This window comes from Poecilia reticulata, linkage group LG1 (assembly GCF_000633615.1).
Source record: "Poecilia reticulata strain Guanapo linkage group LG1, Guppy_female_1.0+MT, whole genome shotgun sequence".
Classification (NCBI taxonomy): Eukaryota; Metazoa; Chordata; class Actinopteri; order Cyprinodontiformes; family Poeciliidae; genus Poecilia; species Poecilia reticulata.
In genome coordinates this window covers 22154395-22170661 of record NC_024331.1, presented here as the reverse complement: position 1 = coordinate 22170661, position 16267 = coordinate 22154395, and positions in this window count along the sequence as shown.

The window sequence follows — 16267 nt, the reverse complement described above, 5'->3', positions numbered from 1 at the left end:
GGTACCGAAGCAACATGGTTTAAAAAAGAAAAAAAAAACAAACAAAACATTTCAAACACCATAAAAGGAGGAGGGAAAAAAAACACAACACATGTGCACCCAGTCACGCACGTAAGTGGGTATGATCACACACGTACTGAAAGACAGACACCCCCTACCATCCGAGACACTCTTAATTCCTGTTATGCTCAAAGAGTAGCATCAAACATCCGAATCACACACATATCTAAGCCAACCTCATCTTCCTTAATAAACATCCATACTTCATTTATAAGTTCCTCCTCCGGCTCGTAACAGTGGCCAGCCACTTTCCTGCAGATCAGGCCCTCTGTTATTGACAGCTCCTGAGAAATGAGCTGCTGGACTATTGATTCAGTCACAGTATAATAGATATCAATGGGATCAGCTGAGCACTTAAACTCAAACTCTGACCTCATCAGTGGTTTAAGTGGAAAGATTTAGCTGCATGTTTTAAATCAATTTTAAAATAAAGTACAGCTTCTTAAAAACTGTAGTGGAGAGGTGGGTCATGGAAAATGATCATACCCTGTACTCAGAAATGCACCTTACTGAAAATGTGACAAGAAGAGAGAGAGCCATGAGAAATGTGTTTTCCGTGAAGGACACAGAAAACATGTAAAAAGGGGTTATGGTCAAATGAGAAGATTCTGAACTTCATTCACATTGCGTTTTGGCTGAAAACCAGTTCCACTCCACATTACGTTGAACACACAACCCATCCATCCATCCATCCATCCATTTTCTTACACCCTTGTTCCTTAGTAGGGTCGGGAGGGTTGCTGGTGCCTATCTCCAGCTAATTTTCCGGGCGAGAGGCGGGGGTCACCCTGGACTGGTCACCAGTCTGTCGCAGGGCAACACAGAGACACACAGGACAAACAACCATGCACACACACACTCACACCTAGGGGCAATTTGGAGAGACCAATTAACCTGACAGTCATGTTTTTGGACTGTGGGAGGAAACCGGAGTACCCGGAGAAAACCCACGCATGCACAGGGAGAACGTGCAAACTCCATGCAGAAAGACCTGGGCCGGGAATTGAACCCAGAACCTTTTTGCTGCAAGGCAACAGCTCTACCAACTGCGCCACTGCCACTGCAGCCCGAACACACAACCCCTAATATGAAATACAGTTGAAACTAGATATTTACATAGACCTATTGTTTTTTATCTCACTGTCTTCAGTTAAATCAGACTAAACTTTTCTTGTTTTAGCTTAGTTTGAACTGAAAAACTACCCCAATTAATGTTAAATTGATGTTGAATGAAATACTTATATTTTGCCTTGTTATGTCCCTTTTAAAGGGCTGTAAGTTATAATTCCTTCTGTCCATTTTTATCACCCTATAATCCTGTTCAAGGTCACAGGGAGCTGAGGCGTATCCTGGCAGTAACAAGGTAAAAGGTAGAGAACATCCTGGGAAGATAGTCAGTCCATCACAGGGCCAACAGACACACACACACATGCAGTATGTATTTCTATTTTCACAAGGAATTCATTGACTTGCATTCATTTTTCATTCATCTCTATATCTTAAACTTAGCCCTTACCGTAAACTTAAGTTGAACTCAATTTACGCCTTATTCCAAAAATCTAACCCCAACCCCAAAACAGCACTTCTTCTTTAGGGCTTTCAGCCCCATAAGGAGTAGTGGGTCCTCACAAATGTAGTATTTGTTGTAAAAAAAAATTGCCTTACAAGGTGAGAGATGCTAAAACACACACTCTCGCCAACTAAAACAAGAATGCATTTTGACTGTGGGACAAAACTAGAATAAGTGGAGAAATTCTTCAAATACGCTGAAGACCAAACGAATGTTAACCACCAGAGCCACAGTGGAGCCCTGTGATTTTTTTCAGTTCTCCTTTTGTCAACCGAATTAATCCTGTTTGCTTAACCTCCTTTCATGTGGAACAAGAGGGTAAACAATGGACATGTTGCTATTACTTCCAAGGGTTAGCACAAAGGAAACCCTGACATACCAACCAGTCACAATCACTCAGTGAAGTTAAAGTCAGTGTGCACCCTAACATGCATGCATCTAAACAAATGGAGCATTTGGAGAAAATCCAGGCAATTGACAAATTTGCACAGAATGGCCTGCTCTGTTTTCTTACTGTTCACTGTGCTAACACATCATGCAGCTGCTAGATTTGATCTTAATTCCATGCAATAATGTTTTCTTGCATCAAATTATCATATCATACTATGAATCAAAAAGGAAAAAACTGAGGCAATTAAAATATCTTCTTGTCTCTTTCACATAACTGTCACATAACATTAAATTACTGCAAATAGCGGAACATAGTTTTATGTTAGAGGTGAGTTTAAAATTAAACTGGAAGATTATTGACAATTATTCAAAACCAGTTTAAAATATTTAAAAGTATAGTTGTACAGTTTTAAGATATTTTTTTTATATAAGAATACAAAACTACATTATGGAAATTGGTTTTACTCAAATACAAAACTGCATCATCAAAACAATTATGGAATTCACAATTGTATATCCAAGATGCGATAGAACTCAGACTACCGTCATCAAAGTATTCAATGACATCCACATAAAGTCAGACTATGGAAGAACTAGTCTTTGTTCTGTAGAACCTCAGCACAGCATTTGACACTGCTGACCGTAACATATTATTAAAGGGACTGGAGAGCTGGGTTGGACTCTGGTACAGTATGAGACTGGTTTGAGTCTTACCTAAAGAACAGGAACTTCTTTGTGCCAATCGGTAACTTATCTTCAGAGCGGACAGAAGTCAAGCATGAGGTACCCCAAGGTTCCATCCTGGGATTCCTCCTATTTGACATCGATGTGGTCCAACTAGGTTAGGTCATAACAAGTAATAAGATTGCCTGCCATAATTATGCAGATGATACACGGCTCTACATTATAATGTCAACAATTGACTCTGAACCCATCCAACCACTGAACAGATGCTTAACTGAAGATGTGTGCACACAGCTTCAGTTATTACAGCTAGGAACTACTGATCGGGTCCAAAATGTTGCTCTAGTGATGGACTCAGACCTGAACCTTCGAAGACATATAAAGACAATCAAAAAGTTGGCTTTCTGTCACCTGAAGAACATTTTTAGGATCATACAACTAATGTCCCAGGAAGAGAGAAACTCACGTATGTGTTCATCTTTACTTGCATTGGTTGCCACGACAGTGTCTTTACAGGTTTAACTAAAATGTCAATCAAACAGCTGCAGCTGATTCAGAATACTGCTGCTTGCATTCCCACTAAACTAGGAAAGTAGAGCACATCACTCCAGCTCTAATGTCCTTACGCTGACTCCCTGCAGCTCAGAGAATAGGCTTCAAAATACATTTGTAGTTTATAAATCACTGAAAGGCACCAAAATACATTGTAGTCCTTTTGTTGAGCCAGAACACTCAGGTGTTCTGCTTCTCCAGAACCAGAACCAAACATACATGGAGAAGCACTATGGTCCTCTGATCTGGAACAAACTTCCAGAAAACTGCAATACAGACGAAACAATGAGTTCCTTGAAATCAAGGCTAAGTCCCCACCTGTTTAGAATTAACTTTGATTAATTGTAACTGGAACATTGATCAATATATTTTATGTATATCTGCTTGATGATTTGGATAAGGCCATATGACAAAATGTAAAGTTTAATACTTGTTTCATAATTGGTTGCTGTCTTGTGTTTTTATAGAGTAAAGCACTTTGACCTGCCTTGTTGCTGAAATGTACTAGACTTAAACTTGACTTGACTACTGATATTAATGGTGAACAAAATTGGCCTGCATGCAAAACCTGGAGAACAACTTTTCAAATAAAGATAAAAGATGACTGGACATTTCCCAGTCCAACACATTGCAATCTATTTGAACCACAAACAACTATTTTTGTCCAGATAACAGCAAATGTAGAAGGCTTGGGTTTTTTGTACACGGCAAAATCTTGTGTGCTGATTGAAAGTATGTTTTAGCCTGTGTGGGTACGTGAGGGAGGGACCACAAACCTTCCAGCCAGTGGGAAACTGCTCCAGTGCTGCAGCTCCCATAAATCTCTGTTGCAGAAGTATGCTGAGGACATGAACCACATTACAGAGCAAGCCCACAGTGCAAATGTTTAACTCTACCAGTCACAGAACCAGATTTATCTGACTGACTGATTTGTCATTTCATGGCCAGTCTAGCTGGAAACAAACTGATTTCAGTCATCAGCTGATCGATCTTCGCTCCTGAAGTGGCTACACCAAATATTGATCTGACTCTGTGCAGTGCAGAAAGTATGCGGTTGAGCACAATGAACTCAGCTACAGCAAATTTATGCTTAAAGTTGGCTGTACAAATACTTTGGAAGATAAAAAAAAATAGGCAAAAATTGTAAGACTTAAGAAAAACATATTTGAAGGTGTTTGCATTGAGCACTATCCACGTTCCTGGGCATCGATGCCATAAATACTCCCAGGACAAGAAAGTCCACACTCACTTTTAGAAAACAGCACCAAACAATGGCATTCTGGGATCACCAAGTCTGCTATGTCTTTAACCCTTAAATGCTACTTACTTGGGAAATATGCCAGGAAAAAGGCTTTTCTTTTCTAACATAAACAGAAGTTCTGGGACAATAAAAGGAACCACATGCTTTTTGGTCAGATGAGCCTAGATATATCACTTCTTGCTCCTCATACTCACTACTATGCATGGTCTAGGATCTGTGAAGATGTGGGCTTGTTTCTCTTTGAAAAGCTCTGCAAACCATAACACAGTGAAGGGGCCATCTTGGACTCTAAAAGTAGCATTTTTTAAAAATTATTTAAATTATGTGACCTCTGCAAGAGAACTGAAAATGGGTCATCACTGGGTCTTCTAACAGGATAATGATTCAAACCATATGGACAAATTCACACAGAAATTGTTTGCCAGACACAATCAGCATTCTTATTGGCAATCTGTTCTCAGAGCTATGCAATCATACTGAACTGAGGAGAAGAGAGCATTAGGAGTACCCAGAATTTGGGAGAATCTATTGATATTTTGGAATGATCAAATATTTATTTTTCTCTATTGACAAGAGAGTTGGAGGGGGAAAAGTTTGGCACTGGTCATTTTGTTAAAGCAACTATTTTTTATGTCTCCAAATTAATATATTTTCTCAAATTAAACATTGCATTTCTTAAATAAATAAAAAAAATCTACTATTCCAGAGTGTCTGTGTCAGTTGGGCAATGACATTCAGTTTGATAAGGGAGCTAAAATTTGTATTATAACTGTCAAAATGAAGGAAATATCACAGTTCCTAAAAATTTATTCTAAATGCGTCACATAGTATGAGAACAAAATTGGTCCCACCAATTTGTCTGAGGTACACCAGACAAATAGGAGCCATCAGGGAATCTACAGAGAAATAGTTCTCAGACAAATAAGACTTAAACCATAACAGTGTTGCATCTTTTAGACCAAAACATGTTCAGGTCTTAGGAAAAGAATCTTGTGACTACCTGTGTCAAAGGCTGCAGCTGGAAAGGTGCATGGCGCTTTATACAGAAATATAAAAAAGTTTTCAGAATTAATGTTTGCTGTAAAATCAGAAGTTTGATTTTCTGCTAGGATAATTTAACTACTGCGTCCATCTAAATGATCAGCTAAACTTGAACAGCTTTGTGTGGGCTCAGGTCTAATCACAACATTTGTTTAGCAACTCGGTTTGCCTGGGTTCCTCCAAACGTGTAGAGATCTTCACCACCTGTCTGCTTGATGATGTATTATCAGGCCAATTAAACTTTGGTAAAGAGGAGGACATCCTCTGCATCCAAACACCCAGAGACACAAATAATAAGCCCACTTCTAGAGGCTTAACAGATGCCAGTTGCCCACACAAACATTGTTTATCAAAAATATTTCATCTTTAGTCATTTTTGCTGTTGGGAAGCCAAGCTTTGACTTGGAGATGAGTAAAAACACAGTCACTGCAAGTGAATTTATTACCAATGCATTCACTGTATCAATGCTTTATGGCCCCAACACCCCACAGTGCCTGCACATCCATGTCTTAAATCAAATGCTGACTAACAGTTGTCCCAGGACTGCATTGCAGGAAAACAGCCTGTGGAACTGTAGCCCCTTTCATGGATGCAACTGTGATTTCAAATCCTATGGTTTTGCGAAGAAACATCAAAATGACTGATATTAAAAAAGAGCGATATAAAGACTAACACAGTTCATTACCCTATTCAGTATCAGGCTAATCACAACATTGACGTCTCATTGTTAAGTCAATATTGTTTTCACTTAAAGAATAAACTCTATATCGAGGTACATTTTGAGTGAATGATGTTTTATTTAGATAACTTATCCTCTAACTGCCGTGAATATAATTATGTTGTAAAACACAATGACACTGGGTGAAACTCAGAAAGGTTGCCAATTAAGGAAAGCCAGTTTTCACATTATAATCTTGAGTGCTGGATTTATGTCCTACCTTGAAAATTAAAGGCCAGTAGGGTCAAAAATCTGAAAGGTTTTCATCATTGCTTGTGCAGGAAAAGAGCTGCTTTCTGTAGGGCTCAGCGATACGGCTTAAAAACGCATCACGATATAAGAATTTCATATCAGTCCATATCTGTCAGCCACACTGGTGACTTGACCTTTCCTGTTTTAACCAAAATTTCATCTCAAGCTGTCGTAACATCCAGTTGTTGATCACAACTCGTGTGATGCAAAAAGTGTTTCCATTGCACTTTTGTGAAATACACTAATTTCGAAATAAGTGTAAAAGTCTTTTTATCAATTGTATTAATTTTCTCCTTTCACTCCACGTTACTTTTTATTTTTTTAGTGGCCAAAACCTTTCATCTGACTACATCTTTCAGAATGCGGTGCAGCTCTAGTTCAGAGTTCTGAGAGGGTTTGTATTCAAAACTACAGCAAATATATGGAGGAAGATCCTCAGTCATATGAGCCCAAATCAAAATTTTCAACTTGCATGCAATGATTCAACCTAAAAACTAATGAGGAAGCGCGATGGTGAAGGCATGATGCTTTTAGTGTGCTTTCACAGGTACAGGAAAGCTGGTCAGACTTAGTGGTGAGGTGGGAGGAGGAGCAATCTTGAACCAGGAACAACTTCATAGAGGACTGTAGCCTCTGTGGATGGTGCCTGAGCTACCACTCAGCCCTGTCACTTTCTGTTTTAGCTAAGCCTTTAGAACAATAGGCTGCACACAACTGGCCTGTAAGTTTCTAATATTGAGTTGCTGCATGCAGATGTGACTTACCAGCTTTTGGTGAATTACAAAAATGTAAAATTTAAAACGTTCTCCCAAAGTATAAACAGCCCAAGATCATGCTGAAGAAAAAGTTCTCACAAAATGAATTGTTCTTTCTCTACAAAGAAAAAGCATCCAGATCAAAAAATCAAAAAGAAGAAAGCAAGTTGCAAGATAGAAAGTGAGATGAGTGCCTTGGCGCTCCCTCTGTGGCATAAAATGTTGTGCATTTAGTCTCTAAGGAGCCTTAAGGTCCTTGTTTCCATGTTAATTGATATCTTCATTAATGAGATAAGCACGCTCTGGGAGGCAAGAAGTTACTGGAAGGTGCAGTTGAAAAAAGAAATCGAAGAAGAGAGTGGAAGGTTTGAGGAATAAAAAGATGGGTCAGGGAAAAGACTCACTTTACTCCAAACTTTGTATAATGAGACAGGAAATCTGACCATTTGCATCAGAAAACATCCAAAAGAAGATGTAATTGAAGAACGCCATGGAGTAAAAACATTGCACTTAAGAGATGGTTCTCTCACATAGATGAGTCACAGTTCACAGAGATGTTAATTACACAAGTGATGGAATGAAAACTCAGAGAACGGGAGCAGCTGTCTGCACAATTTACATATCACACAGCCTACATAGCAAGGAAAGGAGGGAGAGCTGCGTGAAAGATAGAAAGAAAAGAAAGGTAGAAGGAGATGGCAGAATATATGACAGAGACTGGGTTTGGTGAGGAGGGAAGCCAAAATAACAGACTAAAAATATTCAAAAGGAGAAGTTAAAGCTAAAGCATCACTGAACTACTTAGAGCTTCAGTTGAAGAAATACTGATTTTATGGAAGATCAACAGAAAATAGAAGGCCGTGTTCTTTTTTTCTCTCATTGAAGATAAATGTTTACAACAATACGATCACATGGTTTTGTTGTACTCACAAAAAAAAATGCTAACTGCTTCAAACAAGTCATTACCACAAAGGAGAAGCTATTGGCAACTAGCTTCTAACTGGCCACCTCTTAGAGCACAACAGATAACAACTAATTCTGGTACAACACAATAACATGACGTGTTTTGCTCCCTTCCCAATGTGAGCCATGAATGAGAAATTGTAAGGCCTCTGGCTAATGACAAAAAAAGAGAAAAGAATAGAAAGGCACAAACAAAGCAACTGTTAGCATGAAACTGCCAAAAAAACTACCCTGCAGTGGTACTCAAGGCTTTAAGTTTGCTTACAAAAAATAACGGCTGAAGTCAAAAGCTGAAGACCTTAATTTTTGCTTATTGTTAAAGTAAAACTGTGAAGGTAAAACTGAACTTGCTCCAATGAGCCAACTAGTGACTGTTTATTTAGTATTATCTCTGCAGCATAGTGGCCATAACTATGTGTCTTTCATATTTACATGAAAGACCCATGTAAAGTAGTGCATCCCTGAAATGGAAGAAAAATTGTAAATGATTTGCAAAAAAAAAAAAAATAGAATAAATACATATCGGAGAAGTGTAGCACACACTTGCAACAACTTGCTAGCTTGCGCTAACAACTAGCTTTCATGAATAGGGGCCAAAAGGAATGCAACTTTCAAAATGAAGCCATGCAGTGGACACAGCAAACCTGAGAAAGTGCTGTGGTCTGATGAGACCAAAACTGAAAACTTCATGCAAATCTGTGTGCATGAATATAACGCTGAACACTACAGCCCTCTGTGAAACATGGTGGTAGCATCATGTTGTGGGGATACTTTTCTTTAACAGTGAATGTCGGAAGCTTTAGTGGGAACTGAAATGTTTGTTTTGTGCAATGATATTGTGTCAAAGAGTTGCATAAATACTTCTGAGTGGAACTGTACTCATAAAACAAAATAAAAAAAACATATTTTTTACATAAATTAAATCTAGCACATAAAACACTTCAGACATATATTTTGGTACTCTTCAGAAAGTTTTATTTATTTATTTTGCAATATTCTGTGTGTCTACAAGGTATTGTGACCTTCAAGTTTCAAAAAATCTCAAAAATAATATGCATGTCTTTGCCAACCCCACAAATACCAACAGAATAAAAAAAAACAAAAACAAAAATAAGCTCAAATTATAGATCCTCTACTTAATTTATTAAATAACAGGGAGATCTGTTCAATTTTGAGGAAGAGCTGTGAATCTGTGACTGGAGCTGTAATTCACCGTCTGGCACAATTTTAATTGAGGGAATTTCCTAATGAGAATTGAAACGCCGCCCTGTCCGGGAACCTAATCGTCTGCTTCCATGTAACCGACTAGGTCACCGCTTTTCAGCCCTGTTATTTACTAGACGTGAGAGGAAGGCAAATGAGACAGTTGTGTCAATCACAAAGACTTCGTTCATGACAAGCAGGTGGCCGTGGTGATTGTGGTGGAGGGGAGTGAGCGTTGGTCTCCGGCGAACAGGCTCTCTCAGTCTTAGTCATCAGAAACTGCTCTCAGCTGAGCTGGAGAGACAGAGGAAGATAAGGCTCGGCATTAAGAGATAAGTGGCTTTAAAACTCGACAGATATTTTATTTATGCAACAAAAAATGAAAAATTTCAAATATGCAAGACTCCAAGGAGAATACATTACTGGCCACATTCGTTCGTGCTCGTGGAGAAGACGATTAAAAAGCGTTCAGCGAAATTATTCCTGCAGTCCAACCACATGATCTGCGACCGAAAATTCAGAAAAATGCAACATTTATCGAATCTATGTAACAGAATCACTAGCGACCTAATTATTGGTTCTCCTAGCATTGTGATTAACAGAAATTAAAATTAAGCATTTTAAAATGTGTGTTTATTATACAACTTGATGAGAAATTCAAGAGACTTATTAAACCATGACTTTGTCTTTTTGGGATATAAATTGTTCCACATAAGACTTGTTTTGCAACAATGTCGGATGAGGATCTATATTTAACTTGCCATTATGTGCAGTGACCAGCATGGTAAGAAAGGCCAAAACAATCTAACAGTAAGGGAACTGCAGTGAAGACTGGCATGTTAGACTCAATACGTCTCCATAGTAACCATAAATATTAGCTACATACCAAGCCAATTGTTTGGAGGGAGCAACAGGAAAAAGCTTTTTCTGTTCTATGTTGGCAAACATGGCATTTTATGAACTCCATTAGGACCTTATTTGGCCATGTGTGTTTTGGTCAGATGATGCAGAGACTGAGCTTTACAGCAACTAACACTCCGGATTAGTTTGGTTTGAAGCAAAAGATGCATGTATGGAAAAGCCACTCATGCCCACTCTTTAGTACAGAGCAGAATTTGTACTAAAGTGGGTCTGTTTCTCCTCCAAAGGCACTGGGAACCTTGTTATATAACTTGGAAACTACCAACATAAAAATCCTGCACTACTACTGAAAATGAGTAATCATTGGGTCGTTTATCAAGATAATTATCCAAAATATTTGGCCAAATCAACACAGAAATGGTTGACCAGTAATAAAATGAGCCTTATTCAATAGTCCTTCTAGTTCCTGGACCTGGATTAGGAGTTAGTGTGCAACGTGTAAAACGTGTGCTTTATGTTTTAAAGATTAATTTATTTAATTTTAAGTTTTGAGCTTGAATTGCACCAAACTACAAGAAAAAGCTGTGTGCAATCTTTTAAGTCAGTCCTAGGGCTGCACATTTTTCATCTGTCATTTGTTTTAAAGTTAAGGTGATTTTTTAACGTTACTTTCACGTAGGTGGTTTGAGAATTATTATTTTTATATTTTATCTTTTGAGTTTGGATAAAATGTATAGGTTTTATGGGCTTGTGTTGTTCTGTTTCACTGCATTTTTTTTTTTTTTTTTCAGAAAATTACTTGTATCATTTTTCGAGTCTTATTTATTTTTATTGCTTTCATCGAGGATTTAAGCTTTTCGGTCACTCCGTGTCAATTCTTAGAACAAACAACCCAAATAAATACATACTCACAAAACAAGACACCCCTATTTATAAATCAGATTTTGAAATGTGTTTGGTGCCTATCTGTCTCTGGCTTTCAAAACATTTACACAGCGTTTCATTTTTTGTATGTAAAGATTACAGCTCTAAGTTTGTGCAAAGAACGGTGAGCAGAGTCGGAGAGAGAAAACTTTAGATTGGTAGCACAGCACTGGCTAACATTTACTCGCACTTATTTGTTTGGTGTAATGGATGAAGTAAACCTTTCGGGCCTTTGAAGAAGACAACTTTTTTGTTTTATGCTTCACTGATCACGTTGATAGAGACTAGTTTTCCAACCATTCTGAGACAAAGAGCAAAACGCCGCATTACAAATGCTGATGCAAAGTCTCTTAAGATTAATGTCCCCATAAGCCTGTGAATGAAGGATCATAATTTGAGGAGTGAAATTAATCAGTGTAACAAGGGTAATTGAAATAATGAAAGTGATGAAACTACTGTTAATCATTCCCGTACCCTCAATGCCAGGACAACTTTAAAAGCAATTGAAAGACCAAACCATCAGCTAATTTTCTAATAAGAGAATTAGGAAAATAACACGAGCATGGCTAGCTACAAATATTACAGTTTACTATTAAATTTTGCTCTTTGCAATTTATAGCCCTTTGTGGCTGTATACAAATATCTTAAAGCAACATTATGGGATCTCTGTAAAGGTTAAGACATAAATGTGATATATTCAACCGTATTGGATGTGACACTCATCTGATTCTCAACTTGAAGCTCTACACTTCAAGTTATATGAATCAGACTTGATGCTTAGAGCCAATTTTTAAGTAATTTGATAAAAACAAAACAAAAACCAAAAAAAAAAAAAACAACTAGCTTAGTTCCTCTCAGCCATATTTATATCAATGGCAAACACTGCCAGAGTAAGTTTTAATAAGAACTTATTTGGAAAAAAAATGTAAAATACCTACAATAAACAAACACAGCTAATTATTTAAAAATTACAATACAAAACTACAATCATTTAAATGTATTATTTGTTAGAACCATATATGATTGTTTCAGTATCTGTTGAGTTATTTCACTGTGATGCAGCATGACGTCAGTGGCGGTAAATCTGACATAAAGAGTGCAGTTGGTTGGCCGTTAATCTGCCGGGCTGGTGGACCAATCAAACGTCAGGGTGTATTTGACCAAGCAAGAAACAGCTTAAATTATTTTATGATGTCCCGTAGCACTTGAAATATAAGTGATTAATTAAATATGTAAATAATTTCATATGGTTTCCCACACATAATTAATTCAAGTTGAAATGACACACTTTATTCAGTTAGCTACATGCTTAATGAATTATTGACAGATTTATATAAACGTTGAGGCATTTTATTCAGTTAATCTATTTATCACAGTTTTTCTAATCACTCTATTAAACAGAATTATTCATTTGACATTATTTATTCATTAGACTGTCGCACTTTGCCCATCAATACTTCAGCATTGCATATAATCAAATCATTTAAATTGTGTCTTTGAACATACAGAGATGAAAGCAGATGTGTATGCATACTATAAACAAAAGGTAACTAGCCTTTTCCTGTTTGGGGTCAGTTAGCTTAGCCCACACATGGGCTACCAGCTAACACACTGTGTAAAGCTGTTGCAAAATTCAGCTGCCAATAAATTATGTATTAACTCACTCTATCAATTTAATAGTGTTTGACCAAAGTTTCAAAGGGATCCATGACTAGCTGTAACTTCAGACTTTATTTGAGAAACGTTTATTTTAGCTGTAAAAACAATACAGCAAAAATACTGTAGGCTGTCTGGCTTTTATACATTTAAATAAAAATATTATCACATGTTGTATACAGTACAATGCATTCTTGGTAAATGATGTATGCTTGGTGTGATTCAGTCAAAATGAGGAACGTTGCTAAGCAGTTTCAATTTGAACTGGAGCGTGTTGAAATTGACGGAAATGTAGAAAGCAAGAATGCTATATGCCAGTTATATATGTGAATATTTTCTTACTTTCAAGCACTGTCCTGTAGTTTTATTTCAAGTTATAATTGAAAGTGTGATTTTATTTATTTCTAGCACTCAAATTTTGTGTTCCCCAACTCTGACCATGTTTTTACACTTGTGCACATTGTAGTCTACGCTGTTGCAATCAGGCAACGCTACATTGCTTAGACTCCTTACCCCGTGGTAATTAATGGAAAATGGCCAAATACACATTTTCCATGAGGCAACATTTTAAAAGGCTTCTCTTAACTGACTGAAAACACCATCTACTGACTTTAGTGACCTAATTTTGTCAAAACGCTCAGTACAGCTTCGGGGCTTTGGCTGCAAATGTTCTGTCTCCTCAAGTTTTCAACCAGTGAATAAAGCAATTTGTTAAGAAGTCGGAGGCAGTTAACAGACTATTTGCAAATTATGAAGACCGTCCAGGCAGTCATCCAAGCTCCCTCTAGTTCTTCCATATTCCTGGTAACGCTAACGAGACCTTTAACATTGTAGCAATGAACAAAAGTGCATCCTACAAGGGTAAGGAAAGGTGTGGAGACGCTTTTGGACCAAAGAGAATCAGACTGCAAATACATGACAGTGGACAGGTGTGTCATTTTAACCATTCTTAAAATATGAAAAAATTATATTTTATGCAGAACTGTTTTCCTTTACTCTCTCTGCTGGCAAGGACGTGCCTAGTGCCTAAAAATAAAATAACATTTTATGGCAGTAGCAAAATTTCACAGTGAAAATATGTCCCAAATTATGAAATACAACATTTAGCTTGTACATTTCATTAACATAGGAAATTACGTTTTTAGAGAAATTATTGTTAATGAGAATGTTAAGTTGCAATTTATAATTTTCCTCTACACAGAATACAGCTGTTGTTTTTAGAATAGCACATCAGACCAATAAAAAAAGCATTCACAAAAAAAGAAATGTGTACGTTTGAATGGTTTACACCTGTATTTTCAAAAGTTGCTTCTAATCTGACAAGTCTCATCGGAAGGCATCTTCTAATTTGTTCGATTCATGCAATTCCTTTTTAGAAAGATCAAGACTAGTACAAAACAGATGAATACTTTTTTCAGTTCTGAATGTTTCTGAAATGTTACATAACAGAGATATGTTTTTTTGGAAAATGGTGTTCAGGTCCATTCCTCTGTATGAGCAACATCATTCATGCAAGAACTCCCACTGCTTTACGGCATCAGGTGGAAACACAAGCCCTGACTTACAAGCCTGTCAGGCTGACAAGATATGGGTGTGGTCATCAGTGTCTCTGACTTCGTTTGGGGGTCCATCAATCAGTAACCTGGCAGCATGTTCACAGGGTATTTTATCTATGTGCCACCTTTGGCAACTCATTTGGCACTGCGTTGCTTTTCCTGAAATCCGTTCCAAGAGCTGTGGAGCAACATGCCAAAAAGCCACAAACTGGCAATTTGATCAAAGCAATGCAAAGACTATGTATCACAGTAAACAAAAGGGAGTGGTGGGCTAAAGGTTAGATGTCAGAACAAATCGGCACAAAGCTTTTAGTCTGTTTTTGTTTTTAAATATTTTGCTGCATTTAATTATTTTCTGTTGATAAGAAAAGCTGCAGCTTAATTTTTCTTTTTAAAGTCATGTCGTAAAAACCATAAAACTGGTAAATTGTCTTTTAAAACTAATATGTTTTTGCCATCTTTTGCATGGAGAAAAACAAAGATAAAAAAATAATAAATGAAAATAAAGCAAAAAGGGAGAAACAAAGCAACAAATTCAAAAATAGTTGTGCAGGAAAGGCAACATATTGAAGTTTAGCAGAATGCAGCTGATAATTACAGCAGTTACAACACAACAGTTCATTTGCTGGACAACTGAACCCTGAGAACCACCTTTGGCTGCAAGTTTTCTGGCTAGCTTGTTTTCCCACCAGCAGGTGAACCTTAGCTGTAGCCTCAAGTCTTTTATAGATTCTTATTTTCTACCTCGGTTACTATGTTCCCCCCCCATCCATCTACAAATCAGCTCTGACCTGCAGATAAAAAGTTTCCCCACACCACAGCATAATACCACCACCATCTTTTTGTAAATAGAGGGTGATGTATTAAGGGTGGATGCAGAACTATCCATCCATTTTCTTGACACCCTTGTCCCTCAGTGGGGTCGGGAGGGGTGCTGGTGCCTATCTCCAGCTAATGTACCGGGCGGGAGGCGGGGTCACCCTGGACAGGTCGCCAGTCTGTTGCAGGGCAACACAGAGACACACAGGACAAACAATCATGAACACACACATTCACACCTAGGGACAATTTAGACATACCAATTAACCTGACAGTCATGTTTTTGGACTGTGGGAGGAAACCGGAGTACCCGGAGAGAACCCACGCATGCACAGGGAGAACATGCAAACTCCATGCAGAAAGACCGGGGCCGGGAATTGAACCCAGAACTTTCTTGCTGCAAGGCAACAGCTCTACCAACTGCGCCGGATGCAGAACTAGTTTTTTTGCAATCTACTGTTTGGTCTTTGAGGTATTTGTTGTAGTCCTCAGCCTCTCTCTCATCATATAACCTTCTTTAATACAACCATCATTAATACAATAATAGATGGAGGCGGATGTCTTTCACCTTTCATTTGAAGAGAATAGGACGTTAAATTAAACTTAATTGCTACAAAAGGCTACGTAATGACACATTTTAGAGGGTTGTTTTTTTTTCATATGACTGGCCATCAAAAGTTTGTACAAATCTCCAAGAGCCTAAGGAACTAAACAAACATACTAATATTCTCGTAGGAAGCCTTTTGTTTAATATTTGGATCAGCGTTACTAACAGGGGATAACAGAGACAATGGAACACATCTATATTTTACAATACATGCTCGCTTATCAAATGACAATATTCCAGTGACCTCAATCTGTCTAATCTACATTTGTGTATAAATATTTTTTCAAAGCAAACAGCCAAAATTAATTTGTCATTCTAAACAACTGCTCAGCCTGGAGCTGGCAAATGGCAGCAACTGACAGCTGACTGTTTGTGTGAACTGTTCACTGTTTTG